Source organism: Motacilla alba, chromosome Z, assembly GCF_015832195.1.
Source record: "Motacilla alba alba isolate MOTALB_02 chromosome Z, Motacilla_alba_V1.0_pri, whole genome shotgun sequence".
Lineage (NCBI taxonomy): Eukaryota > Metazoa > Chordata > Aves > Passeriformes > Motacillidae > Motacilla > Motacilla alba.
The window spans coordinates 41145178-41173114 of record NC_052046.1 but is presented as its reverse complement, the minus strand read 5'-3'; the positions used below and the strand labels follow the sequence as shown (position 1 = coordinate 41173114).

The following is a 27937-nucleotide window of genomic DNA, read 5'->3' as shown; positions in this document are numbered from 1 at the left end:
TCATGATTCCCAGTCTTACATTGTGTTTTTAACACACGAGAATGAAAAAGACACTACAAATCTGGAAATCTAAATATTTAATGACCAAATGACTGACCCAAAAACATTTTACTGGTGAGGTCATCTACAAGTTTTATCACATGAGCCTTTTTCAAAATTAATAGGATGTAATGACACCTAAGCAAAATGCAGGCAGGCTTGAGTTCAAGAGTTAAGTAATCTGAGTTATTCTAAGAGTATTTACTCTTTATTAACAGTACTCAAATTAAGACTCCTGGCCCCAAAAACTGAGACGGGATGGAGGTCAATGGAATAAATGAAAAGAGAAAAAAGGAAGCAATTGCTTATGTATTCAGAGCTGAAAAAAAAAATTCAGAGCTGTAATACATAATATGGGAGAGGGTAATGATACTAACAGCAGTTGAGAAATATGTCAGACATTTCAGAAGGTGAAAAAGAAAACAAAATTTCTGTCTGGAACAGAGACTAAGTCAGAGATCAGAGGTGCTTATGGGTAGAATCTACAGGCTGACAAAACTGATTTTATGGGCCAAGGAGAAGGCATTGGCACAGGGAGGATAAAACAAAACAAGCTATAAAGAGCAAGTGCCAAAGGTTTTGTTGTGAAAGTTTAGCCTATCATGCAAGTTAGGAAGGAGCAACAAGATGTCTGAAAAGAAAGGACTGAGTCATGAAAGAAAAAAAGCAAAATAACTAATGATTAATAATGAAAAGAAAAAATCATTTGGAAAGCTTTCATCTCAGAAGTACATAAACACTATTTAGTTATGGTGAGTAACAGGAAGAAAAATCCCAGGACCCTCTTTAAATCCAAAATAGGCTGTAAATCCAAAACATAGGAAGAGGAAGAAAGCATGAACAATATTGCTTCCTAAAGCAATAGAAATTACACACATGAGATACACTGAGTGCAACAATGCATTTGTCTGAATGAATTAAATTTGAATAGGCCATGTTATGCTTTCTATTGAGCGTGAGAGCTAGCTAGCTAATGCTTTCTTGACTTTCCTTCCTGCTGTACTTGTCTGTTCACACAAGCGTCCCAGTCACAGAAATTTTGTGTATTTCTGTCATGTCTTGACTTGTTCTTGACTGTCTTTGCATCTGTCCAGGTCTATATTCAGCTCTGAGTTTCACCCAGAAAAGCCAGTTGCCAGCAGAGAGCTGAACTCAGCTCAACATATGCTTTTTTTTCCCCCCACAAACACAAACACAAATATTTGAGAAGACACACCCTTTGTGTAGTAGTACCAATGAACAACCCTTCTGAGAATCCACAGTGGTGGGAAGAACACTGCATATATTTCAGTAGCTAGAAACAGGCAGGTGTTTCATAAATATGCTTTTCAGTGGATGGTTAGTGAGGGAAGTGGTTATTTGGGCTGCTAATTATAATGACTGTCATTTACACCAGACTCTTAGACAGAAGACCAATTTCTGGGAGTTGATTTCAAGCAGGATACCCTTACAAATTCAACAAAGCTCAATTTAAAAATCTTGGGTGCACTGTGAATTGGATGCTAAGCGGGAATGTCTGTGACTCTTGGCCACAAGGCAGCACACCCATCACTGTACCAGCAACAGGCACATAGACATTGGAAACTACACCTGGATGAACAACTCCCACCACATCTCCATCTCCTGCCCCTCTCCATGCTGGCATGAGACACCATATTTTCAAAGGAGTGATGGAGATTGATGAGGAAATTGGTTAGAAGAAGGTGAGGCAGCTTTAAATACAAGGTGCAAATACTGAGGGAGAAATAATGTCTAATCAGAGGGATAGGGAATGTGGAAAGCCTGGTGCTGAGTACGATGAGCCAATTACCAGACTGTGGGATTCTTTATGTTTGCTTTTTGAATAAATAAACTCCTTTCTTAGTGAGCCCATTCATCCTCAATTATTAGTAAATCTTGATTTTGTAAGGAAAAGGCACAGTTTGAGTCCGAGGCTGCCATGCTGCATCCTGGAAATGGTCAGGTTTAAAAATATTCCTTGAAGATATCACCTTGTCTGATTACAAGCTATATCACAAGAGTGAGTGAGATAGTGTAAAGCACTGTGCAGTCCAGAATGGAATCTGATACAGATTAGCAGAGCTCCTGATGCTGTTGTTTTGGTTTTGGGCTAATCAAAGCACCTATTAATCCCCAAGAGTTTCTTAAACCTGCATTTTCTAGAGGGAACACAGTGGTTATAAATAGTTAACATTTGAGTAGACTTCTGCAATGAGAATAAGTCTCAGCACAAATTGCCAAGAAAGACAGATGTTTGTTTTCATCTCAGAGATAATGCCTTTTAATAAATTTTGCCAACTTTTGGTTTTGTTTTGCTGTCAAAACGTCCAGCATATTTCTATGTCTATTGCTCTGAGGTGTATTTATAAAATAATAAAAAAAAACCCACAACAAAACACAAGAAGCTAGACCATCTCTAAGTATAAACTATGTGAATTAGCAGAATATGTTTTGGCATTGTCCTTGGTTTCCTTTGTGCCTGAATTATACTGTCATTCTCTGAGTCTTAGAGTGAGGGACAAGAGTAGACCTCAAATTAATCTGTAATGCTTCTGAAACTACCTGTGTTCTGAAATGCACGGACTATTTCCTTGTAAGTGATCACTTAATATTGCCCATGGGCCCATCTATGCATGGAAAAGGAAGCTGCATGTCAGCACTTATTCTGAGAACACTTGTAACTAATTAGGAAGTTTGTCAGTCAGAGGCATACAGTCAGGTGATCAGCCAAATTTCAAGTGATGGAAACACATTGTTATTATGGATATTTGGCTAGTCTAATTTTAATATCTTTTATTTTCTTGTTCTACCAGAATATTTGGAAAGTCAGTTGTGCAAGTGTTGTCTGAGTCTTGAGCTTACCTATTTTTCCAAAATTCATCTGAATCAGTAATTTTGTCTTCCTAAAAAATACCCTTTAAGTTTGGGGAAGTTTCATTCATTGCCAACATCCAAATATTTGAATTAATGCAATGCATTTAGAGGAAAAAAATAAGACAGAGTCTCTGAAGATGTTTGTAAGATAATTACATGAAAGACAGCTCTTTTGTGACTTAGCAAATATTGTTAATTTTAGCAATTATTTGCATGTGTAGAGATGTGTATACTCTAACAATGAGCTTCATTTATTTACTTCAGGATTACTTTTCCCTTTGAGCTGAAAAAGCATGCATCAGAAGACAAATAGTTTGCAACGATACACAGGGAGGGTCTCTAGACCTGTTCTTTGTATCTAGTGTAATAGTTCATGAAGGTGCCAGTTGGGTAATTTTTTCAAATTACTTCCAGCAGGTGAGAATACTAATGTGACACATTCTCACAGATTTCTGCAGACACAGGAACACTGAAAGAAGAAGAAGAAAACAGAGTCTGAAGGCAGTGGAAAACACAAGAAATCATATTGCCATTCACAACAACAACAACAACAACAACAACAACAACAACAACAACAACAACAACAACAACAACAACAACAACAACAATGCAGATTTTGCTGCCTATGTGTGTTGTGGACTTAAAACTTTCAGATAAAGCCTTTGGGGTCTGATGAGAAGAACTTTCAAGAAGAAATGTGGGCACTGAGCAGTATTGCACCAAGTAAGTCCTCTGAGGTAAATATGAAATCAATGGGGCAGCTGTGTCTCATGAGGGTAGTGGGATTGGCCAACTGTGAAAAGAGGAAATTTTGCTATTCCTCAACACCCACACACTTCCTCATCAGCACTGAACTTGATAACACGTTCTGTAAAATACCACTGTTTTCCCTGCCCCTTGCTGGTAACAGCATGTACTCCACACCTGGCACTGAGCTCTGCAAAACCTGTGAAGATGTGCTCTGCTCCAGGAACTGTCTTACCAAACGCCCTCTGCCTCACTGCTCCTTGGCAGTGATTGTCTTTGCTGGGGAGTTGTGATGTCTGTCCTGAAAAACTCAAGGAGAAACAGGAAGGAGCCCAGATCTCCTGTTTTGCTGAAAGGGAGATTACGTGGGAAGATTTAGAGATGATTGCGGTTTCTCTGTGGGGTGGAAAAGGGGGCTTGAAATAGGAAAGGTGAAAACAACAACAACAACAACAAAAAAAGTCCCTTCAGTTATTGTGGGGATAACAGATAGTACGCACAATTATGGGAGCAGTTTGGATTTTTCCATCTAGACTGTGCCCCTTGGCTTTCTCGCTAACCCATGCAAAATGCTGTCTGCAGATGTGAAAGGGAAGGGTTGATGGTCCTGGGGCATTAAACAAATATCAGTCAAGTTTACTTTGGTTGATATGAGCTAGGTAAGGGTTACACAGGCAGCCTTAGAGCAAGAAAGAGGAAAAGGATTCAGTGGGGTCTTCACAGCACCTGGTGTTGAGAGAGCAGAAATGACCTGTGGCGTGGTGTCTCCACACTGTGCTAGAAAGGCTCCCCAGGGAGGCAGGGTGGGAGTGGAGGTGCAGATTTCACAGGGCTAAGCACTGCACATCCAATGGAGCATTTCTTCTCCAAGAGTTACTGGCAGCTGCTGCAAGCAGACGTGTCCTGTTTGCAGCTGGAAGTGTTCAGCTGGCCGAGCCCCTCCACCCTGGTGCCACGGTGCTGTCCTGCAGGCGGGTGTGATAAGGGTGTGAATCACACGATCCCAAAGGCTTGCCATCCGCATGAGTCATTGTTTTGCTGCCATGTTTTACAGTTCCTTCCTGTTTTGCAGTATATGGGGGTTTGTTGTCCTTCTGACCTGCCCACAGCACTTTGAAATCTGCCTGAGGTTCAAATCTAAGAGTTGGCTGGGCACAATATTTTTTGTGTCCGAGGAAATCGGACAATTACAGAATGTTTCAAAGAAGAATTAAATTAAAAAAGTTTCTTAAATACTCCACAGGAATAAACATTTTGAAAGGTCCTTTGGTTGACTGGCTTTTTAATAAATCTTTAGGCCTTTTTTATATTAAAATATTTTTTCTGCTTTAAGTTGTTTTAAGGTTTCTAAAATTATCCTAAATAAACACTGAAATTGCTTGAACTGAAAAATCAGTTGCCTTTATTAAAATGTCACTAGCAAGTTTTGACACTACCAAAACACAACACTTACAAAATTCTACCACTATGGACCCTGTTTTGAAGGTGATTTTGATCAAATACAACACACCCAACAAAAAACCTATTGTTTCTGTCAAAAGGATCGATCAAAATATTTCTGGGCCATCTCCTTGTATTCAGCTGCATACATGCAGAGATTGACAAACACAAAACCTTGCCAGAAACAAAAGATGAAAATTCAGAAACACAAACATGTAAATTGAAAGTTATTATAATTTTATACATCTTGAAGCAAGTATTGGAATGCTTTTCCCACTTTCATTCCATTAAGCTTAAATCTAATACATTTGACACTTGGCCAGTTACTTAAGAAAAAAAAAAAAAAAAGATGGCTAGAATCTAAATTCTTCATAAGACAAATACTGGAGAGTTGCTGACCTGCAAAGAGATTGCATAGTGGATTTTGCAATCAAATCTAAATATTTAGGTAAGGGCAATAGCATATGTAGCTCAGGGAGATTAAATAGGAACCAGTGACAAGATATTTCTGGGTTGTATGTAAGCAAGTCCCCCCTGTAATGCCAGTACTAAAATAGACTAAGAAATGTATTGGGAAGTATTAAGTTGAAATGAAGCTTTTTTTCCTCCCCTTATTTTATATTTGCCACCCATGAAATTATTTCTGCAGCGTTATTAAAGATGTTGGTAAAATACACAGGGTTCATGGTAGAGCCACAGGGATGAGTAATGACTTCAAAAACATGTCCCACACTAGGAAACACAAAATTGTTGGTTTACCAAAGAGGAAGTTAGGAGATGAACTGGTCCCCAAGGGGCAGCACGAATAGAGTGAGCAAGCCTTTGACTATGTTTCTTAAGCCTGGCAGATGAAAATATCACAGCAACCAGAGAATGACAAGTGAAAATTAGAGATAAATCACAGATTTTTGGCAGCAAGTCTTACCAACCATTGAAACAATGTTTTAAAAAAATGGGATGGGTTTTTCAGTTGCAAGTTTTAATTTGGAATTTAGGTATTTAAAAGAGCAAGAAAAACACTTTTGTCAGATAAAAAATACTTCAGAGAAATTTGTTGATCTATATTATTGAAGAGGCTATCCAGACATCAGGAGTGATCTCTTTTTGGCCTTACTCTAGAAATGATTAGCCCTTGTTCACTATCATCTTAATGGCATTCTTTCCATCAAGAAGGTGTGATGGATACTGTTGGTGTTGCTTGAGTGCTTAGAGTGATATACTGTGTTCCGTTAAAAAGTGAAGAGGTTGGATTCAATCCTCCAGAAAGAAAAGGAATTTAGGCTGCTCTTGCCTAGGGAGAGATCAGACCAAGCACCAGAGGATTGGAGAAGAAGGGCAAATTTCCTAAAGACTGTTGGGAAAAAATATACTGCTGTTTAAAAAGTTAATGAGTTGGCTACAACCAACCATGGAAATGAGGATCAGCCTGCAGAGAGGCAGTGGGCTGGGGAAGAAATTCATATCAACCTTCCTATTTCCAGACTGTCTGAATTAGTTGCTGAGAGTTTTCCCAATTACGAAAATTAACTGTTCTAATTTTATTTCCATTAAAACTAAGCTCTTCTCACTAAAATTGATCTTTGGTGTTTTTTCAAGGCCCTAATTTTGGACGAGGGTCTAGATGCAAGGCCTTGAAGACTGACCAAATTAAGACACCCTTGCACCTTTTCTTTGTTTATTTAATCACCTCAATCCTTCCAGAAGTACTAAAAACTTTGATACTGCTTCTCTACTGTGTGGTGCCCACGTGACATTTTGGAATGTCTAGAATGTTCAGACTCAAATTGTGGTAATTTTCTTCCCCAAGACAGTTATTAGTGAGGATTATTTGTTGGCCATGTTTACAATGATGTTTTGTTAGAGACACTTTTCAGACTCCCTGGGTGACCTGAGACATCCACACCTGTCTGATCTTCACATCCTTTGTGAAAGTAACCTTGTGCAGGTTCCTTAAACTTGTCACTCCCATTGTTTTCCTAGCAGATGACTCTATATGTCTCAGTTTTTATTTATCAGCTTTATTTTGTAGCCTTATGATCATCCTCCTTCTCTTTCTTCTTTTATGGATCTCCAGTTGTAATGTATGTAATTTATGTATGAAATGTAAGTATATTTCATCCTTCTCAAGACAAGATGCCTAAAATTGAGCACAAAAATTATTTGAAGATATATCAGCAGAGCACAAGCAATTTCTCCCTGGGCTTCAAGTTAGCCACTGATCCCATGTGCCAGTGGGACCTCTTTGGTTTCAAAACCCCTCCCTGCAGATGCCCTTCTGCAGAGCTACAATTGCCCAGCACTTCTTATCCTGCATTTGCATTATTTGGTTGCCTTTTTTTGTCTAGAATTTTGCATTTTTTCACCACTGAAAACCAAACCCAGTGTTTCCAGACCTCTTCTTTAATGTTCAAAAACTGCTCTAACCTTGCTTTCTAGCATCTAACCTTGCAACTCATACAACACTGATGGTGCAATAAACACAATCACTCTTCCATCAGCCAAGTAGTTAACAAGAACGTTGAATACCTGCCTGGAGTAGACCCAAGGAAAACTTACTTGATACATACATCCTGTTTGATGTTTTTGTCAACATTGCTTGAAGTGGGCTGTCCAAAAATACTTAGCAACCAGCCTAGAACACTATAATCCAAAACATATTAGCCTTAAAAAATGTCATATAGGACAATGCTTCAAAATTCTTATTTAAAGCCCTATCTCTAAAAAAAAATTGAAATGCTTACCAATGTACACCTAGCATGCATTTTCCTTATTTGCAAGACCTCATGTCCCCATTTCATGCAAATGCCCACTTTTGCTTTGATATTAAGTTTAGGCTACCTTCAAACATCTAGAATTATGCAGACTTTTAACCACTGAATGGTACATAGAAAAGAGAAAAGTAACAGCTGTCTTTTTAATCACTGCTTTTCTTAATCTGCATGAAAACTAGGTTATGATTTTGGTTTCTTAGGAAAATTCTCATAAAGGGAATAGTTTGAATGGGAGCTTAACACAAACAGGATAAAAACCTACGGTGTTCTAGTAATAATGCCATGCGTTTATAAAATAATTTTCTTTAAGACCTTCTATAGATCTTCTATAGTAATTTTATCTAAATATGCCTAAATGGATAAAGGAGAAAGAGTGATCCATTTTAACTTTGAACGGGATGGAAAGATGCAAAGGTGAGAATTGCAATGGGAAAACTCCTTTAAATCTTTCATGAATGGTATTCCACATGCCCTGAATTCTACATTGATATCTTGGGAGACTAATAATAACAGTTTGTATCAGTTGCAGTGCCATTAGCTGCAAATGCAACTGATAGAAGGAGGAGAATGAGCACAGTAGTTCCCTATGGGAGCAGCAAAAACATAAACTGGGGGATGCACTCATTGCCCTAGGGAAACTGTTTTTATCTGCTTTCCACACATCAAGAGTAATGGGGCTGTGAATTGAGTGGATAAAGATGGTTACCATTCTGCTAAACTGTAAGACCTCCTGCTTCTTGTCCTTGTTGTACCTTCACAATGCTTGTATTCTATTCCCACTGAGGTTGCCAAAAATATATTCTACTGCAAAATCATCCTACTGCACAACTCACCAATCCTCCCCTTACCTGGGATCCCAAATTCTCTACTCCTGTTGTGTAGTTCTATCAGTATGAGGAGTGCAATCTTGTTGGTCTAGCATTTACCTCTGCCCTCAGTAATGGAGCTGCAGCCAGTAAGGAGCTGGTACCTGGGACCTGGGGACTATAGCATACATACATTAACTTCAAATTACTGAGAGCTCTGCACTTTCAGCTGCTGAGGATGAAATTCATGTAACAAAACTTGAGAGGTGCTCTATAAGTCCATTGGTCTTGCTTTGCACTTCTGAGACCAACTCAGCATCTCAAAGTTTTGCATGGCTCAGCCACACCTTTTCTTCAAGGCAGATATTCACTCATCAACTAGATTATAAATTTGAGAATGCAGGTCTTTCACTGGCCCCTGGTGCTCGTCACAATCTGTAATTTATTGATTTGCAAACCATTCACACTGACTTGCTCTATTTTCTTTTCCATCAAAGTCCAAGCCATGGTCTGAGAAACTACCTAAGTTCAGTTAAGCAGGATATTTAGAGGTATTCAGCCCTTGCTCTGAGAAACATGTGGCTGAACAGGCTTCATTATTCCCCTGCAGTGTTAGCTAGGTGTTAAACAGCAGGTGAATGCCTTGGCATGTCTCCAGAGAAGCTCTGTGGAAAGGCCAAATAGCTTTACTGACAGCAGCAGCATCAGACTGCACTTTCAACCTGTGTATATTTGGTCTCCCTTTTCAGACCCCTTTCCTCTGAAGTTTTCCATATTCTACAGCAGATTGAGTTCAGTGTTTCTCCTTTGGAGGAGAGGTGCTGCCTCAGCTGAAGGATTTACCTTTACATTTCCAAGCAAAGAGAACTTCACTTTAATTTTCAGTATCCTGCTGATGTTAGATCAAGAGCTTGATCAGTAAGGAGCTTATTGAGATAAAAGTAAAATAAAGATATAATGCATTACAGGTTCTGTCCAAAGAACTGTCAAGATTTCAGCCCAAACACCTTTTCTGCTGATCATCAGTGAAGAGAGGTATTATACCCTTGCATCAAAAAAATCAGTATTTTACCTTTCTGTGCAAACAACAGTTTCACAAGTGTTTTTGCTTTAGCTGTGATTGTCAGAAAGGAAGCGTCAAACAGGATGCAATCAGACAGTTCATAAAATGGGCATGATTGTCTCACCGGAACAGTTACAGTGAGGTGAACTTACCAATGTTGCTAAAACTTTGTCCAAATATATTCATGTATGCTTAGTCTGGGGCTTTGGCAGGAAGCTTAATGTAGAAACAGCGTGCCCTTCCGTCCTCCGTGTGTTTGAAAGCTCTTTCGGTGTGAGTCATCGGAATCCTGTGGTTTGTGTATCCTGAGAGGAGAAGAGTTCTCTGACAAAAAAAAAATGAAAAAGCAGCAGTTTGGAAATAAAATGATAAGGAAGTTCGTTATTTCATAGGAAATGTCTTCTAATGACTTTTTTTCCCTAATTTCTCCTACTGGCTTACTGTCACGTGTGGACATCTTGTGAGTGTACACAGTCCTCTCTAGTTTGGATTCAGAGACAAGTGTCACTTTCCAGAAGTGCAACTGATTGATAGAAAGGGGCTCTGCTTATGAGCTGAAAAAATTAAGATTCAGAAAACTACACTCCTGAATGATGGTCTAATTCCTGAACTGATGTGCAGATGTGTGCCACTGTGTGATACTCTTCAGTAGCTGTCAAGGTGTACCTTATCTTACAATAGGGGAAAGGTGTCCATTGTTATGACCTCTGTTAGTGCCCCAGTGACACACAGCAGACTAAACCAAACATGTTTCCCCAAAGTTATGTGGATTTCTTGTTATGCTTTCTCAAGCAATTTCTCAGCAATTTTGTTTGTCTTTATGTCTTCCCAAAATCAGTGCTCTGTCATTGTGCTGTATTGCTGTACAGAAAACATTAACAATATGTTCAAATGGGATGAAGAATTAAAAATTTGGGTTTTCAATTTTTCAATCTCCTGTTATGCCCAGAGTGAAGTTGTCACCATGTGGGATCTCCAACCTTTTACAAAATTATTTCACAAAAGAGCTTTAAGAGAATGCTCTCACTGACATTTTTGGGATGTAATTGCCTGATGGGCTCATTGAAGCAACAGGAGTACCCTTGAGGAAACTCTTCTCTTCCTGGAAGAATAAAAGAAGAGGCATAAAATAACCCGATAAAACTAATCATTGGTGACTAGTTCAGCAAGCTTGTGAAGCTGAACAACGTGTAGGAGAACTGTGGTTTGTGAGTTTACTTAGAAAAATAAAGGTCTCATAACCTTTCCAAAGATCTTTAATCTCAAAGGGGGCCTTCTAATAATAATAATTTAGAGAAAATCCAAATTCTAGGAAGCCTCTGGAACACATGGAAGGCACACATAATATTTGAAGAATGATTTACAGAGTCTGTAGGCTAAACTTGAAATTATGTCCTTAGCATCTTTCTGTATTTAAAAGGGTCATTTATGAATAGCAGTCGAGTTGCTGTTTAACGGGAGCATGTGTGCATGCCACCTCTCATCCCCTACCCCAGCACACAGCACACGGCTCACTAGCATCAACAAAAACTCGGTAAAGGATCTGATGACCACAGCGGTGTTACAGCAGTATGGACTGAAGCTATACAGGTATTTAGAGAAAAGCAACCAAGGCCATGGCATTTAAATGGCCACTGTGCCATATTAATTAAGTAGGAGCCTCTTACTGTATGAATAAGATCAATAGTCTACCCAGTGTAGTAAAGTGTGTTGTCGCTTGATGTAATAACTGCTTTTCTTTGTGTTCTGTGCCTCAGAAGAAGCTTATTCTCCACACAACCTTTATCTTGACAGTCACTTTATCAATAGCAATAAAAAACCACGTCACTTCTAGAAAATGTGATTAGAGATTCAGGGTTATAAATTACTGCCAAACCTTTTTATGGCTACAGGACATCAATGAGGTCAGTCTCAAGTAAAGTAAAATATAATTTATGTGAAAATCTGGGTGACATCCAAAGTCTTTGGTTAAATAGAATTATATGAAGAAGAGAGTTGCAGCCAGTAAAATACTGGTAATAACAAAGTTAGGTACAGTTGGTGGAATTCTTCTCAGATGAGGTAAAAAAAACACACTACTCTTTAATTTTCATTTGGGCAGTGTTTCATTCCAAACCCAGCAATTTAGGGAAGTAAAACTTAAAAGATGGGTGATCTGGAAAAAGGCAAAAATTTGCATGAAGCATTACCCAGGAGAAAGCAAATGAACTCTGTTTAACCCAGGACCCTGTGTAAGGGATTCCACTACAGAGGACAGAACAGTTATTTACAGGATATTGATTAATTCTTAAGTTTGATAGTGACTCTCCATAAAACTCCCAAGACATACACAGAAAACCAATCACGTGCTCTATTAATCTTCTTCAGTAGCATTAGAACATGTAACTCAACACCTAATTTCCCACACAGAGACTGATGTACTCAAAATGTACATAAACATTTGCAGTGGCTTAGTTGTTTATTGTTCTTCCAAACATATATAAGACTCACTTCTGCAATCTTATCGACCATTTGGAAATCTTGTACCACCTGCATTACATACACTAGGGAGGAATTTGTCATGAACTGGTTTGCAAGGTATTGTAAATTTTAGAGTAATTTCAAATTATAAGTTAAATGGATATGTGTATAAGAAACAGTGTCTGATCTCATCATATTTTATTGCTATGCAATTAATTCTAAATCACAAATAACAGACTTCCTTCCTATTTTGCATAAAGTATTTTCCTACATTCTCTTTCCAGTACTGAGTGAAGTCAGGAGAGAAGCCTTCACCACTACATGGAATTTGTTTCATTGTAGGAAATTAATTAGCAGAATGTCTCAGAAGAATTGGAAAACCTGTTTGTATGCTGATATGAGTGTGCAGATATGTTTGATTCAAGTTCAATAAACATTGCAGAAAGTCATCATGTTTTATCAAAACTGGCCTTGGTGTTGACAGTCTCAAAGATTAATGAGAACTACTCAACCTCTGGACTGCTCCAAACAGCTCACATATATTGGAGGGGTCCTTTTTTCCACACCTCCACCAGGCTGACATTTTTACAACTCCTTATTCCACTCAGAAATAATATTCATGAAGGATATACTTCCCTTCTGTAGGTTTTCTCAAAGTGGAAAACTTTAGAACACAAGTTACAGACATCACGTGTATTGCTGAAAGGAGGCAAATGAGATTTGACACCAAAATCTCTCCTTCCTTACAAGCAAGATAACAAATGGAAAAAGTGTTTGTAGTGGCATGATTACACAGGCCTTCTGTTGATACTCAAGTGATGCAACCCACCATTTAGGGTTTTTATTGGTAGCAGTTGAAAGCCTGTACAAATTGCCAGCTGATGCAGAGCTCCTGGAGATACCTCGTGTTTAGAAGTTTAGAAGGACAATACACCATGTTTTATGGTAGTTATAGTATACTCACATTTATGTACAACATGCTATGTCCCATTTCTTTTGGAGGATTTCCTTCATATGAGATTACATTCCTACCAAAGGTGCTTTTCTCAACATGCCTTGCAGATGATAAGTTTTGCTGAAATCAAAATTTCTTATGTTTTCAAAAATTAACTGCAGGTGTGAACATGAAAATCCTACTAACTTCGAAACAAGCCCAGCTAGGGAGGATTTCCTACAGGCATATGTATTTATATGTGTGGTTGCCTGCTACAAGCAGAGTGTCTGATGCTCCTGTCAATAACCAAAGCAAAACTCCAATGAAAAATTTTTTCAGCCTTTGCTGAAATCCTTCTTACAGCCATTCAACTTCATTCATAGCGTGCTCTTTAATGTATCTTTGGTCATGGTCCTATAAGATTCTCTCTCAAGGCTCCTCACCCCAGGCCCTTGTATTTTTGTTAATTAAAGAAAGTCTTTCTACTGCCAGCGCCATGAATATCTCTGACTTAGATTTGGATCACTTGTCCTCCTCACAACCTTCAAATCTCTTTTCTTTTCACTTTTTTTTTTTTACTAGAACTCTTTTCACAAGTGTTCATGAAATCCTTTTCTTGTCTTTTCCTACACTTCTTCCTAGGTGTCTGACCAATTTCCACAGCAGAACATATCCCTCCTTTCCTCCAAATGAACTGTTCCTCCAGGCTTTTCATCAGCTTTTCCAAAGCACCGGTCTTCCTCAGTAAAAGGCCATCTCTAAATTGTTCATTTGTGCATTGGACAAAGCAAGGGTAGAGCATGCAGTTATGAATGGCATAAGATATGCAATGTCCAGAAAGATGAGGAGAGACAGCCCCAAGTGCACTCTGTAAAAGCAGAGAAAGGAAGCAAGGTTGTTCAGCAAAGTGTAATCAAAGTGTGAGGAGCAAAACCAAGGCAATACAATTAATGTGAAGGTGAGTAAAGAGTTAAGTTTCCAATTTCACCCTGGGTGTCTGAGTGGAAATCAGTTTGCTTTATGATTAAGAATGTTCTTTCCAGGTGTCTGTGAGAGGAATGTGAAATTCAGCAATAGAAAGATGAATCAGAGTCTGCTGCGGTTAGTTTGTAAATTCCCAGTGTATAGCGTAAGATAACAAGACCCCAAGCCCTGAATTCCTCCACTTTGAGGAAACCCAACAACAGCACCAAGGCAAGCTATTTCTGCACATATGGATGTACAAGCCTTGAAATCATGGAGAAAATTCCCTGTAAAGCAGGATTTGAAAGGCTTTGTGAGAGATTAAATGGGTCACAAAGAAATTATTATACAGCCCGGTAACTATGGAAGTGCCTTATTATGGGCTGTTTGCTACATGACAGTGGATTTTTGTGGAAGACAGTTCTCATAAATAAGAAGCATGAAAGGTACCTACAAGAAGGATTTGAAGTGTATAAAAAGGATTCTGGTGAGATCAGTCACTCAGTTCAAAAATACTGGGCATAAATCTCCATAATGTATACATTAAATTCTAAGACTCACAGTAACACAGTATTTCTATTAATGCTGCGTTAATTGGTGCAACAGATGACAGAGTACATTTTAGTAGGTTTAAAATCTTGTCACTAATTTAGGTGTTAGTGACCACAATACCTAGAGACTTGTAAAATACAGATGATTTCCCTTAAGATAACTTCAGACTCACAGACACTCAAGGGAAAATAACATAAAAGAAATAGAGCATTAAAGACATTTTAGGAGGGTAGTACAACAAGTGAGATTATGAAATATGGGGAAGCTACCTGCAGTGTGCTAGATTAATAACCACTGACTGTTTTCTCTCATGTTAATCTAAAGATTGTAAAACTTTTCCATTTTGTTGTGCCCTGAAGCACTAAGTTTTGCAGTGTTAACAAGAAAGCCAGACTTAAAAGTTCAGTAAACATTAAACCTTCTATATTCTGAATCTCCTTGGCCTCAAATTTTGCTATTGATTCTGCCTTATAATCTCCTTATTTCCAGGGAGCAATTCTCCCAGGCAAAGAAGTAAGACTTTGAGGTTGGAAGTTGGTGATAGGTTGAGAAGAGTTATTTCAGTAGCTGAAGTGGGAACTGGAGGTCAGTTACATAATATATCCTGTCTCTAGAACCCAGGCTGCAAGTTTCTTGTACATTTTAACCTGAAAGTTATTAGCAACCAGAGTTTGCATCTCTGAGCTGCCCAGGACCAACCTCAGTGAGAAGTGGGATCTTTTCCATGCATTTCACACTCCACCTAAGCCCACAGATGGGGCCTACCTGCTTTACTGGGGGATCCTCATTCAGAAGCTGCACTCAAACCACACTGGAACAGGTGCTGTTGCACATGTGGACATTGCTATGGGCCAGCCACGTACTCTTTCTTTTCCGCTAGAACTCTTTTGAGGCAGCATTTTTATTTAAGTGGTGGAGGTACTAGAAAAATAAGGTATTGTAACATTCCTGTGTTCATGACTGAAATGTTGTCTCCTCTGCCTTTATCTTTGCTAGTGTTGTTGAAGCTGGATAAAACACATTTCACTCCTTTTTACCCATTGCACTGGTTTTGCTGTTGGCAGCATTCACTCGCACAAATTCTCAAATAGCCATATAACAAACAGTCTTTTGTTTGATACCACACTCTACTTTCTCATCTGTTCTTGCTTTCAATGCCAGCTTGCCTATAACATATAGATATGATAATTTTTTACTGACCTAACAAGATATTGTCTGCTGGGCAGCAACATGAGGCAACAAAATTCCCTCCCTTATGCAGCAACATTTAACCTGCTCAGCAAGGGAAAAGACAAAGTTTGTTTGAAATGCAGAAGCACAGCTCTGTGATGGAGGCTGCGTGACACTTCAGTGGAAACCTGAAGTACATTCAGAACCTGCAGCACACTCATGGCTCTTGAGGTCAGGGACACACAGCAGAATCAGTTACCGCCTCTACAGAACATGTATCCCTGCGTTTGGGTGTGACAAAAAAAAAATCAATCATAATCAGAAAAGTTATTCCAGGCTAGGACTGGGTGATTAATTCTCTTTTGTCACGCTGACTGAATGGGAAGAACTGCTGACTGAACAAGGAAGACAAATTAAATACAGTCTGACTGAAACAGAACTACTTTCTGCAAAGGAAGCCAAGACCTAACTCAGATTTATTTGGGTTCTTTCTAAAACCAAATATTTTGCATATTTCTACTATGCATACTATGGTTCTTTTTCACCACTTCTTCTTAAATTAAGTCACATTTTCAAATTAAAAACAAACAAAAAACCAAACCAAACCAAACCAAAACCAAACCAACAATGACAAAAAAAACCCCCAAAAAACCAAAAAACCCCAACAAACAAAAAAAACCCCGAAAAATAAAAACCAAAAAACCCCCCAAAAAAGCCACAAAACAAAAAGCCCAAGCATGCCAAAAATAAAATTGCAGTGAAGTTTTAAAAATCTTCCTGTGCTCTGTTCTTAGACAAGTTTTGATTAATTAGTGCATGATTTGTGAATAGCTTTTCACCCTGTGCTACTTCTTTTTCCAGCGAAGTAATAAATTATTTAACTGTTTTGTCCAGCTCTGTTCCAGCCACTTGCTTGTCACATGCAAAACTGAAAGACACTTCAGTATTATCTGTGGTGCTTTGTTCCTTGGATGAGGTGCACAGCAAAAAAAAGAAACCATCTCACTTGAAGAGCTATCTGTCTGTTGTTATTAATTTCCAAAAGCGTAGCTTAAGCCTATCCATGAAAACAGTCTTAATTGTGCTATTCCCAGATCAATTAGCAGTGTTCCTGCTGCACAGTACTTCAGAAGATGCTCAGGCAGCCTGCTGATCTTCAGGGAAACCCCTAGATTTCCTTCCTTATTATTCATGGGGATTTCCCGGTCTGCTGCAGAAAAACAAGGATCAAAGTGTTTTACATGCTGTCTCATGTCTCCAGATTCTTCATCTCACTTAAATGTCTAAGGAAGTGAGTGGCCATAAATAGAATTCCTGAAACACTAGAAGTGGGAGCAACACAAGTATATATTACAAACTGTTTTATTGAAACAACATTAAAAATACCTTAAAGTTTTGGGGGTCTTTTTCATACTACATGGAATACCAGGGAGCAAAAGAAAGTATATCTGTAGTTTTATAATGATATATATATATTTTTAAATTTTATTAGCAAAGAAGAAGAGAGACAACAAAGCTAGGAAGACATCTTATAGCAAAATGAATTAGAGACAGGCCTGTGTGCAGTCTTTGAGATCGGTCTGTGTGATCAGCCTGTTTAATTACAAAGTGTTTTATAACATAGATTGCTCAAACAAACAGGGCATTGGGCTATAGAGTGGATTTATGCCTGTGTTGCTCTTTAAATCCAGCAGGAAAACAGCCCAGGTTTGCTCTGGGTTTTAGGAGTCACAGGTCTCCCACAGACACATACACTGTGGTGGCCCTGCCTCCTACAGCTCACCAAGCTGGTTAAGTAAGTGCTATCTTTAATGCAACACACACTTCCCTTAAATGTAGTAGAAAAGAATGTGGTACTCAGAGAAGGTATTTTAACAGGTAGTGGCTGATTGATACCTTGTTTTCCAACAGCGACTATGTTGAAAATGCTGACTTTCAGTCACTGCCTAGAGACACTACATGTGCTAGGTAAAAAAAGACCCAGACACAAACCTTGACAGAACATACCTTGCATACCATTAACCAGCCCTTGACAGCTCAGAATTTCCATTTACCTGTTGAAATTTGTATTTGAGACAGATATTAATTAGAGTAAGGGTAAACAAATATTTAAATATTTAAATTAATGTGTGTAATGGTGCCGCTACAGTCCATTGTAGACAGGAACTCCTTTTAGCTGTAAAACTTATTTGCTTATGTGTTTAGAACAAATGTGAAATCATGATGAAAGAAGTTAATTTCCCACCAAAGTCTGATGTGAGTAGGACTAACCACATCTCTGTCTAGCAATATAGTGTTTTTACTCCCTGCTAATTTCAAGCTAGGAGTTTTTCTTGATGAATCTCATCAAATTTTGGTATCAAGTTAAAAGACAAGAAACCTGTGTGCCTACACTACTGATCATATTGTTCAGTTTTTAAGCAGTGTAGGGATGGTTGCAGTCCATCTGCATGTGTGCAAACCCCCATTTGTCCTTAATTAACACAGGTGTGCCTGTAATCACACCTAGCTTTTTAAAACATGAGGAATTTGAAATTAAATTCATCTACTTTCATGGTAGATGAAAGTCTGTCATCATAAGGGCTGAAATTTACTGCAGTCTGTTGAAATATGGTGAATGAAATTTCAGAAAAGCAATGCTCTTATTTAGGAATAAAAATAGCAAATACTAAATAACTATGCTTTTGCATATTTTGAGAATAATGGGCCAAGTAAGTGAGATTTTAATGGAGTTAATCATGGGCCTTATGACCATTTTCCTCTTAAGTTTGATCCCGCTGAGCTCTACATAAAAAAAACCCCAAAATTACAGCTCTGTGCTAAATAATTAGTGGAATTACACAGGAGCTAATTGTATATATCTGGGGAATCTGAGGGCTTGGACTGCTTGGGACAGAGATGCCTAAAAAATCTAACTGCACAGTATGTTCCCAGGCTGTGGAGAGATGCTGGAATAAGCTGCCTCCATCCAAAAGTGCTGCAGGAGCAGAAGGCTCTCTGCTTTGTTTCACTTCCTAACAGAGGAGGAGACTCCCACCTAGACTCCCAGCACTCTGTGTTGATGAAGAAATGGACCTGCAGAGCTGCCTCTCTGGCGGCACTCTCTCAGGCCACTGTAGGGGACAGCAGTGATATTGCCAAACTTACGTGCTGTAAGGGGGACTGAAGCTGGGGGAAAAAACCTCTCTCTTGCTCTAATGGTTACTGCTCTGTCCAAAATTGAACATAGGAAATATACTGCTCATGTCAGATTTATCTGTGAAATATGCATTCAGATGTCATTCTAACCCTCCAATTTCATAAATTATGAAAACAAACTTCACTTCTTTTGGATAAAAGAAGTGGTTAGAAAACTCTTATCCTTAATACAAACCCTTCAGTGTGGTCAGATCGGACAGTAATGCAAAACTTAAGAAAGCGAAGCTGCCCAGCTGCCTGATTTGCTGAAAGGTGAACACTAAAATTGTTACAGCATTGCACCTCATTTCTTGGAAAGATGGGCTCTGATATGCTTTATTTGTTGTCATCCAGCTTGTTTGCTTTACACTTTATCCTGATGAAGGACGTAGCTACAATTTTGGCAACTTTTCCAGTCACCCTTTGTCCTGTACTACCGTGGTGGGGTAAAACTTTAGGAGGCTGGGACACAATGTGCTTTTTCCAAATGACAACGCTAGATGGTGTCCCTACACTTCTCAAAAAACCCATACAGCCTAGCCTCAGCTTGGAAATCTCAGAAACAGTGAAAACAGTGGAGGGATATGATGCGATATGATGTCGTGTATTATGTGTGCATGTGTCTCTGTGTTTTAATCCTCTCATGCTATTTAGGTGCTTATTTAATGATATGTGAAGCTATTTTCTCTGTTAGTCTCTGGTAATAACTATTTTAAGCACATGCATGCTTCTTCTTTCCTGTTTTCCCCAAACACCCACACAGAACCCGAGGAGAGTTAATTTGAGGATGTTAATGATAATTCCAGAAGACAGGACAGACATTAGTGGTTCTGGTCCCAATCAAGTGAATGCTTCTGTGTAAGGGGCAGCTGTCCTACTCCAAGTTACCTTGAATTCCAATGTAGTGTTTGTGTGCATGTGTCTCTGCCAGACTGACACCTGCACGTCCACAAATATCTCTGTAATAAAATGTTTTCTACACTCTCTGCTGAATCTAAAGCACTAAAGATTTGACTCTTTGTTCTCTCAGAGAACCATACAGAACTTCATTTGTGAGATAAAAATCCAATCTGGAAACTTAGATATGAAGGGCTTTTCACCTTTGTTTCATAGTGCTTTGGGTGTTCTAGGGGTATTTTTGGATTTCAACAAGGAGTGTGGAAATTGCAGGAAGACACAAAGATTGCAGTGTGGTCAAATGAGGAATAGACATACTGAATGCCTCCTGCAGCACCCTGCAAGCTCTTCCTCCAAGGCTGGATCACCTCAGCTAAGCTGGATCTTGCAGCTAGTCTGGCTTTATTTGTCTGGGAACTCTCTGCTGCTTGCACACCCCTGAAGGAACTGATGGGAAGAGAGTGACAGAGACTAAAGCACAGATAGGTCCTAGACAGTGTCTTGCTATGAGCAACACAGAGCAGACGACACATTTTCTCAAGCTTCTCTGTAGTTGTGCCGTAAATTGCAGTGTCCTCCCCTGACAGTGCAGTGGTGGGCTGGGTGACAGCCTTGGAGAGAAAGTACTCTGAAAAGTAGAGGTAACCCTAATTCAGGACGATTTTTAGTTAAGAACAACGATCAGTGTCAGACTTGGGCTAAAATAGCTCACAATGACTGAACTATTTCTTTTTTGAAAGGGAATACCATGGGGAGATGCAAGAAATGACTGGCACATCTGTGAAACTGATCTTCTCTGTTGTGCTGAAAATTTCCCTATATATGTCCCTGACAATCTTCAAAAATGCAATTCTAAGCTTTGGTAGTTGAAACTAACTTTACTTCTTATCTTGAGCTCTTGGTATGTTCTTGGTGCTTCTGTACAGGTCCACAAAGACACAATTGTGAGCCATGGACAAATCGAAATAATGACTGAAATGTTCCTAGTTGTACATTTCTGCAGAAAGTCAGAGATTATCTCATTTTGTTGAGTGAAGCACATGTAAGTAGGATTCACAGGAATCTTCTCTCTCTTTAGTCCCCATTGCCACAGATTTGTATTATCCACGTGTATCTTAACAACAGAGGACAGATGTATATTCTGAAAATTCACCAAAGACCTATGGGGAGGTGTGTGTCTGTGTGTCTGAGTGTCTGTATGTCTAAGTACAACCATGCAAAAAGCAGTGACTTGTTTAAAGGCCTGAAAAGGCCCTGCCATCTGGATTTCTAAAAGTTAGATGAACAAGGAAAGGAATGAAATAGAAATATCAAGCATTCTGCAATTGTTATATTGAACGGTCAACTGGAAAAAGCCAGCTGGGATATGGCAATATTTCGTAGTAAAAAGTGCCGCAACTTGCCTTTTGCTGCTCTGTGTGACTTTATGGGAAATAAATAAAATATTTACAGTATAGCTGGTTAGACAGAGATGTAGATGAAGAGCCAGACACTGCACATCAGTGCCCCGTGAAAAGGCAAAAGACAATGCACACAAAGTAAAATAAAGGAAATTCTACTTAAACACAATTACTATTTGTTGCACTGTGAAGGTAATTCAGCACAAGAGTCTTCATTCTAGGAAATATTTAAAAAAACTAAGTGGAAACAGACTTGGACAACCTATTTTGAGCAGAGAACTGAACAAGGTAATTTCCAGAGGTGCTTCCAGCCACAGCCATTCTGTCATTCTGGGAAATAATTTTTCATATAGAATAACTTCTATGATTTTAGATTAACCACAGCAACAAAAAAAAAAAAAGAATGCTCAACACAATACCAGTAAACTGTCAAGGGAATTGAGAACCTTAGCAATTTAAAAATCTATGATTGAGATTTTAAGACCATTGTGTCAGAAGTCTGTCTTGAGACCTCACCATATGACCTATCTGGGTCTATGTTAATTTGCAAATCTGGCTTTTTGGTGCTTGGCTTATTTTGAAAACTTGATCACTTGGCTTATTTTGAAAAATATACTTCAAAACCCCCGTTTTCCTGGAGTTACATGGAAACTGAGCTTTGTGATGAAATTCCACTCTGAATTATTGAGCACTTTTTTAAAGCAGGTATGCTTTAATGGCTTGGTGTAGTACCAACATGCATAAACTGCTACTTGATTCAGCATTAACTCTGACAGAAGCCATTTATCTTCACAGTACTTCATCACCTGGTGTAGTGATAAAGCTTAAAATTATTAGCTTATTGTTTTAGGCTTTGTGATTCTTTTCATAAGAGCATTTAGAGCCACAAACAGTCAAAAGGGTCAGACTTACGGTATTTCAATGTTTTTTTTTTTAGAATTCCTTTCTTAGAAGGATAACAAACTGACTCCTTAATTTCACTTTCCATTAAAACATCAATGATGTCCACTCAGCACATTAGTAATTCTTGTAATTATAGTATTACAGAATACAGGAGTACATTCCTGTACAGAATTATATCATTGTGAGACTTATACAGAGCTCTGTGCAATGATGAGCTCTGAGGGTTTTTTTGGTTTGGTTTTGGTTTGGGTTTTTTATTTTTGTTGGGTTTTGTTTTGGTTTTTTTTGTGATTAGAAGTATTACATTTGAAAAAGACCCCTGCTTCACTGCCATGGTATATACACTCAGCAGAGTCCGTATCAATGACATCACACCTTAAACAAAAAGTGTATTGTGTTGCTTGATTCATGTTCCCAGCGGAGGAGGTCTGGCCCCTGGGGGCAATCATGTCCTCAGCGAGTGTCTGCCAAACACTGCAGGTGAACTCCTGGCCCACAGCCCTGGTGAGACAGGCCTGCACCATGGGACCAGGGAACATGGGAGCTGTTGCCTCCTCTTTCCTCACCGGTCTTTCAAATCTTCCACACTCAGAGTCAACTTCTTGAGGTTTTTTTTCTGTGGGGAGGACCCTGCCTAGTAGATATGTTAAAACTAGCTACATACAAGCCACTGAGACCAGTATGCACAATTGGTTTCCTAGTTTCTGAGCTCATAATCCATGGCATATCACAGATTTCTGTCCATTGTCCAGAACATGATTAGCTATTTCTGAAATACACTAGCAAGCAGAAGTGGGCCAGCTATTGCAGATTGATGCCAACAAAATCAAAAAGCCTTGTTTTAACAGTGATATTGTTTTAACTGAGTAGTTAGCCTTCATTCTGTGGCACTTCAGTGAGCCACCTTTTAGTGACTGGGCAGTAGGATCATGGGGGAATTCAGGAAATGTGAGAAGTTGCTGGGTGGTGTTAATTCAATGAGCACTAACCTTCATGCTTACATGAGAGATTTTATTGGATGATACCAGTGCATGCTTTCAGGGTGGAGCACCACAGAGCCAGTCACTGCTGAGGGATTTTGGGATTGCTCCTCTACTTGCTACTTCATTACAGGTCAGGGATACATCCACTGAGGTCAGTGACATTGCATTAGTGGAAACAGCCTGAGAGGATAAACAGGGGTTAAAGGACTTGCGAGACGCATGTGAGACATCCTGTGCTTAGGCCAGTGGCTAAGGAATTAAAAGACTTAGGAGGAGAGGCTGAGGTCACTCCGTTTGCTCACCTGGTGAGGAGAAAGCTGAGGGGTGACACCATCTCAGTCTACACCTTCCTCAAGGGAGACAGCCGAGGGGGAAGTGTTGATCTCTCCCTGGTGACCAGCAATAGGACCTAAGGAAAGAGAATGAAGCTGCATCAGGGGAGTTCAAATTGGGACATTTTTCTGGAACCTTTGATGCTTGAGTAAACATCTAGTATGCATGCTCAATTTAAGTATTTTGCATTCATTCACTCATTCATTCGTTCATTCATTCATTCATTCATTTACCCAAAGATGAAGCCAAAGGAGGGTCACTCAGGCACAGTTATGTTGATGCACACAAACTTACTCACATGAACAGTCTTATTGTGTGAGTGCTGCTGTGCTTGAGAAGGGTTGTAGAGCTCCTACTGATTTCCACAGCAGCAGCTTTTACCCCTGAATCCAACTGTATTATCATGTGAACAACAGTTTGGTGCAAACAAAGCCATACTGTACATGACTCCAGTGGCTGTGGCACTGCAGTACACCTGAAGTCTGTGTTTATCAGTTGAGCACCTGCTTTACCTGTGGTGTAGAGGAACCAGGTATTTGCATGGGCACAGGTGGGCTTCAATATCATGGAAACACTTGATGTGCAAGAAACTTAGCCTCAAGGCACCGACGTGGTCAGCAAGACTGTGCCAAAGGGACACCAGACTGAGATGTAAAAATATGTCACCCCATGTATCAAGATTTACCTAACAAATTGAGCATCCATCAAGACAAAGGGTTCAGGCTGGTCCTCTTCACATCTGTCTGTCAGTCTGCATTGCAAAAGGAGATATAAATCTCTCTTAATGGGCTCATATCCTTAGACTGAAAATATTTCACAGTTTTTACACTAATTCAAATTCTCATTAAAAAGACAATTTCATAACATGGGAATGTTATGGATGGTTTCTGTCAACATCCTGTCAGGTGCAACCTGACAGAAGTGGTATTTATTTTTCTTCGTGCATACACATGACTTTGAGAAATTAGTGAACAGAGCATTCCCTATCTAAAGTCTACTTCAGATAATGATGAAGTTACCAAAAAATCCCACCCAGTGTGTCCCACAAAGTTTGTTTTATTGCTCCTTTGCACATCAGGCATTATGCACTTATTTTTTACATTTTTGCTAAGGCCACAAGTAAGTTGCATGATGTTTGACTTGGCTGATAATTATTACTATTTCCTATTCATTACCTCATATAGGAGGGAGTCCTTCTGGCCAGTCAAGCCTGTAAAGACTTCAATGCACATTAATCAGTGGAACAGAATTCCTTTTCGGGAATGGGACACAAGTGTGCTGAATACTACGGGGAAAGAAATGAAGATCATTTCAGAGATTTACTTTCTAGTGAGCCTTCTAACAAAAAATTAGACATTAAAATAATTGAGATAATGAAGATTAAAATAATTAAAATAATTGAAGATTAAAATAATTAAAATAATTGAGATAATGAAGATCTTCATCTTCAGCCTCTGTCAGTCATAAATGCCTCTTATCATTCTGCTGCACTAGTTTCCAGGATTTAAAAAATTTCCTTGGGCCAACACTCCTGCAATATTTTGGAGAAGACGACTATGCAGTACCAAATGCCTGTTGAAAACCAGGACTGAAATATCATACATGTTGGTTGACAAAGACACTTTAGAAGTCTTGTGAAAAATAAATTTAACTCCCAGATGGGCAAGGTTTATCACTGAGCAGCACTGAGCAGCACTGAACAGCCCTGCTGTTCATAAGACACAAAACATCAATAACCATGGTCAGCTGCCTCTGCTCTTTCCTATTTATTTGTAAGTTCAGCTCTCCAGTTCAGGTGCCGTTTCTGTCTTGCTGTAAAGTAACCCTCGACCTAAAGTACTTGAGACAAAACACACTAGAATAAAAACTGATGTTCATTTCACAAGGAAAGACAAAGCATTACAGGGGATTCAAGCCTATTTGAAATGTAGTAGTATCTTGAAGATTTGAAGAAGACAGTATCTTGAAGATTTTCCTTAAGCCAAAGATAATAGTGTCACAAAGACAATTTCTCTGTTTCAAAGCTACTTATGCGCTGCGCTGAGTTCCTGACACAAACAGGCAAAGACAATTTAAATATTTTTTTTCTTCTATTCCTTGTATTTTGGCTTGCAAACTGTAAAAGTAAGCTCCAGCACAATTTTAGCGTATTCTAAGACCTCTGCAGGGTGTTTTCCCATGCCTTTGTGAATGGGATATAAAAGTCTTCAGAAAAGAGAAAGAACATTTTAAGGTGGAGAAAAGCATTTTAAACAGAGCTTCTGTTTTTTTCTCAAGAAACATAAAATGCCATGCTAAACGTCACTTTGAAAAGACGCTTGCTGGTCTTACAGGTTAACCCAATGGAAGGTTCAATGGGATCAGGTGCAGGAGTCACCAAGGAATGAGAACAGCAGTGTTTGTTCAAAAGGTGTTTCAGACCCTCAGTTTAGAGCCACAGACATGCGAGGATTTTGCAAGGGAGCAGTACATACTTCAGTGAAGAAACCAATCCAGTGTTTTATGTTGTTTGAGGCATAACAAGGCATTCTGCAGTAATGAAAGGATTAGGAATTGCAGCCCTCCTTGTCTGCTGTTTTCTATCAAAAACTTTATGCACTTCTGCCACAAGAGAACGTACCATCTGGTCTCACATGACACTAATTACAATTTAATAACTGCATTTAATTATTATTTTTTATTCTCTGCATGGTGGATGATTATTGAGGAACTTACAGAAATGGGCAGTTTTAAAGGTCACCTTAGATTCCCTCTGTAGAAATAAAACTATGCTCAGAAAGCTGACATTCTCTTGACTTTTAGTCAAGTGTGATGCAAGTCTTGATCAACAGAGGAAGATACAGCATAATTTATCAACACATTTCTCAGGCCAGTATACAGCCAAGTCTTCCACACAAAACTCAAGGGATTTATCAAATCTAGTTAATTTGATATTGGTGTTCATAGTTACTGTGTCTTAACCACTCACCATACATATAATATTACACTCTCAGGACATCAAAGAGCCACTTTGGGTCTCAGTGACAAAGCAACCCTTGCTCTAGTGCATTTTACATTATTCAGCATTAGGCATGGAAAGCTGAAGCGGGAATCTGTGCACCTTGCAATCAAAGACATTGTGAGGAATGGAGGATCCCTGGCAAGTGAGGTAGGATGCACGCAAAGAGCAATCCTGGGAAACAAGCACTCTGCTTTTCCCAGGGACCTTACCTGCTGCCAGGTCCCTTTGCCCTCAGCAGCCCCACTCCTGAGATTGGAGGCAATCTAGTCCTTAAACAAAGGCATCAATCCACAAGCAGCTTTCTTGCATAATGATGGAAGTAAGGTCTCTGAAGTGCCTGCTTTTTAAAATTGGGATATATTAGTATCCTCTTGGCTTACAGAATGAAAATGCAATTACCCATGGAAATCCCACTGCCCCTTGCCTACTCTACTGCAGCAATCCACATGCTGCTTGGGCTCATGCTGTCTGGCATCAGATTTACACAACAAACCACACCAAAGGCTTTTGCAAAGCTCCCTAATGACCTCTACAGCCTTTTGAGAAGAACAGTACTTTCCTGATTTACTGTGAAACCACAGAATCACAGAACAAAATAGGTTGGGAAGGACCTTTGAGATGATTGAGTTCAACCTCTGACCACCTTGTCAACCACACCAGGGCACTAAGTGCCACACCCAGTCTTTTCTTAAACACCTTCAGGGGTGGGTCACCAGAGACGGTTGATTCCACCACTTCCCAGGGCAGCCTATTCCAATGCCCAATCACTCTTCCAACAGACAGATGACATAAGAGAAAGGGGAGGAAGGATATTAAATACTTGAGAGTAAAAGTGGACTAGAAAAGAGTAGAAAATGAAATGTCAATGTCTTCTTCAATGCCCCTCCTTCTGCCCCTGCTACCTATCTGTCCTGTACAAGACCATGACTCAGTGGTCTTGTGTTGGCAGGCTTTAGGAAGTAGGAATATTGTGTTTGGCCAGTACCTGTCCGTTGTCTGAGTCTGGCACATCCACTCAGCACATGCTGAGAGGAAGCTGTCATGTGGAGCTGTCATGTTTAGCAGTACTTATGACTGTGGGTACTTTCTGCCCTGCAACAGGACTGTCCCCTTGGCAAGTCTTCGCCTTTGATGTTCACCTGCCTCATCCATTTTCTAAACGCTTTTTGAAGTGCTTCTATCTTTAAAAAAAAAACAAAACAAAACAAAAAAACCCAACAAAAACAACAACAACAACAAAAAACAAACAAAAAACCAAAACAAACAAAAAAAGCAGGATACAGCCCATAAAAGCTCGTTCAGCTTTTTCCACTGTGCTTTTTCTCACCCTGGTAGCCGCAAAAACGGGTTAGTTACAGCCTTTCCAACTGTATGCATGCGCATACGATTAGTGGGGGTGGGGGCGGCAGTCCCCTTTTTCTTTT

General features: G+C 39.3%; 1 long non-coding RNA gene across 6 annotated transcripts; it reads right to left on the bottom strand.

Annotated features, from left to right (window-relative positions):
* Window positions 1–411: 411 nt before the first annotated feature.
* LOC119695346 lies at window positions 412–27924 on the bottom strand. Of its 6 annotated transcripts, XR_005255179.1 has the most exons (6): window positions 26723–27924; window positions 24688–24797; window positions 24198–24263; window positions 23482–23588; window positions 9893–10064; window positions 412–3382 (listed from the first exon to the last, which is right to left on the bottom strand). It is a non-coding gene; the product is annotated as an uncharacterized LOC119695346 (long non-coding RNA). The 6 variants fall into 6 exon arrangements; XR_005255180.1 differs by lacking the exon at window positions 412–3382 and having other exon boundaries at window positions 9656–10064; XR_005255177.1 differs by lacking the exons at window positions 412–3382; window positions 9893–10064 and adding an exon at window positions 22491–23359.
* Between the last annotated feature and the right edge of the window lie 13 nt (window positions 27925–27937).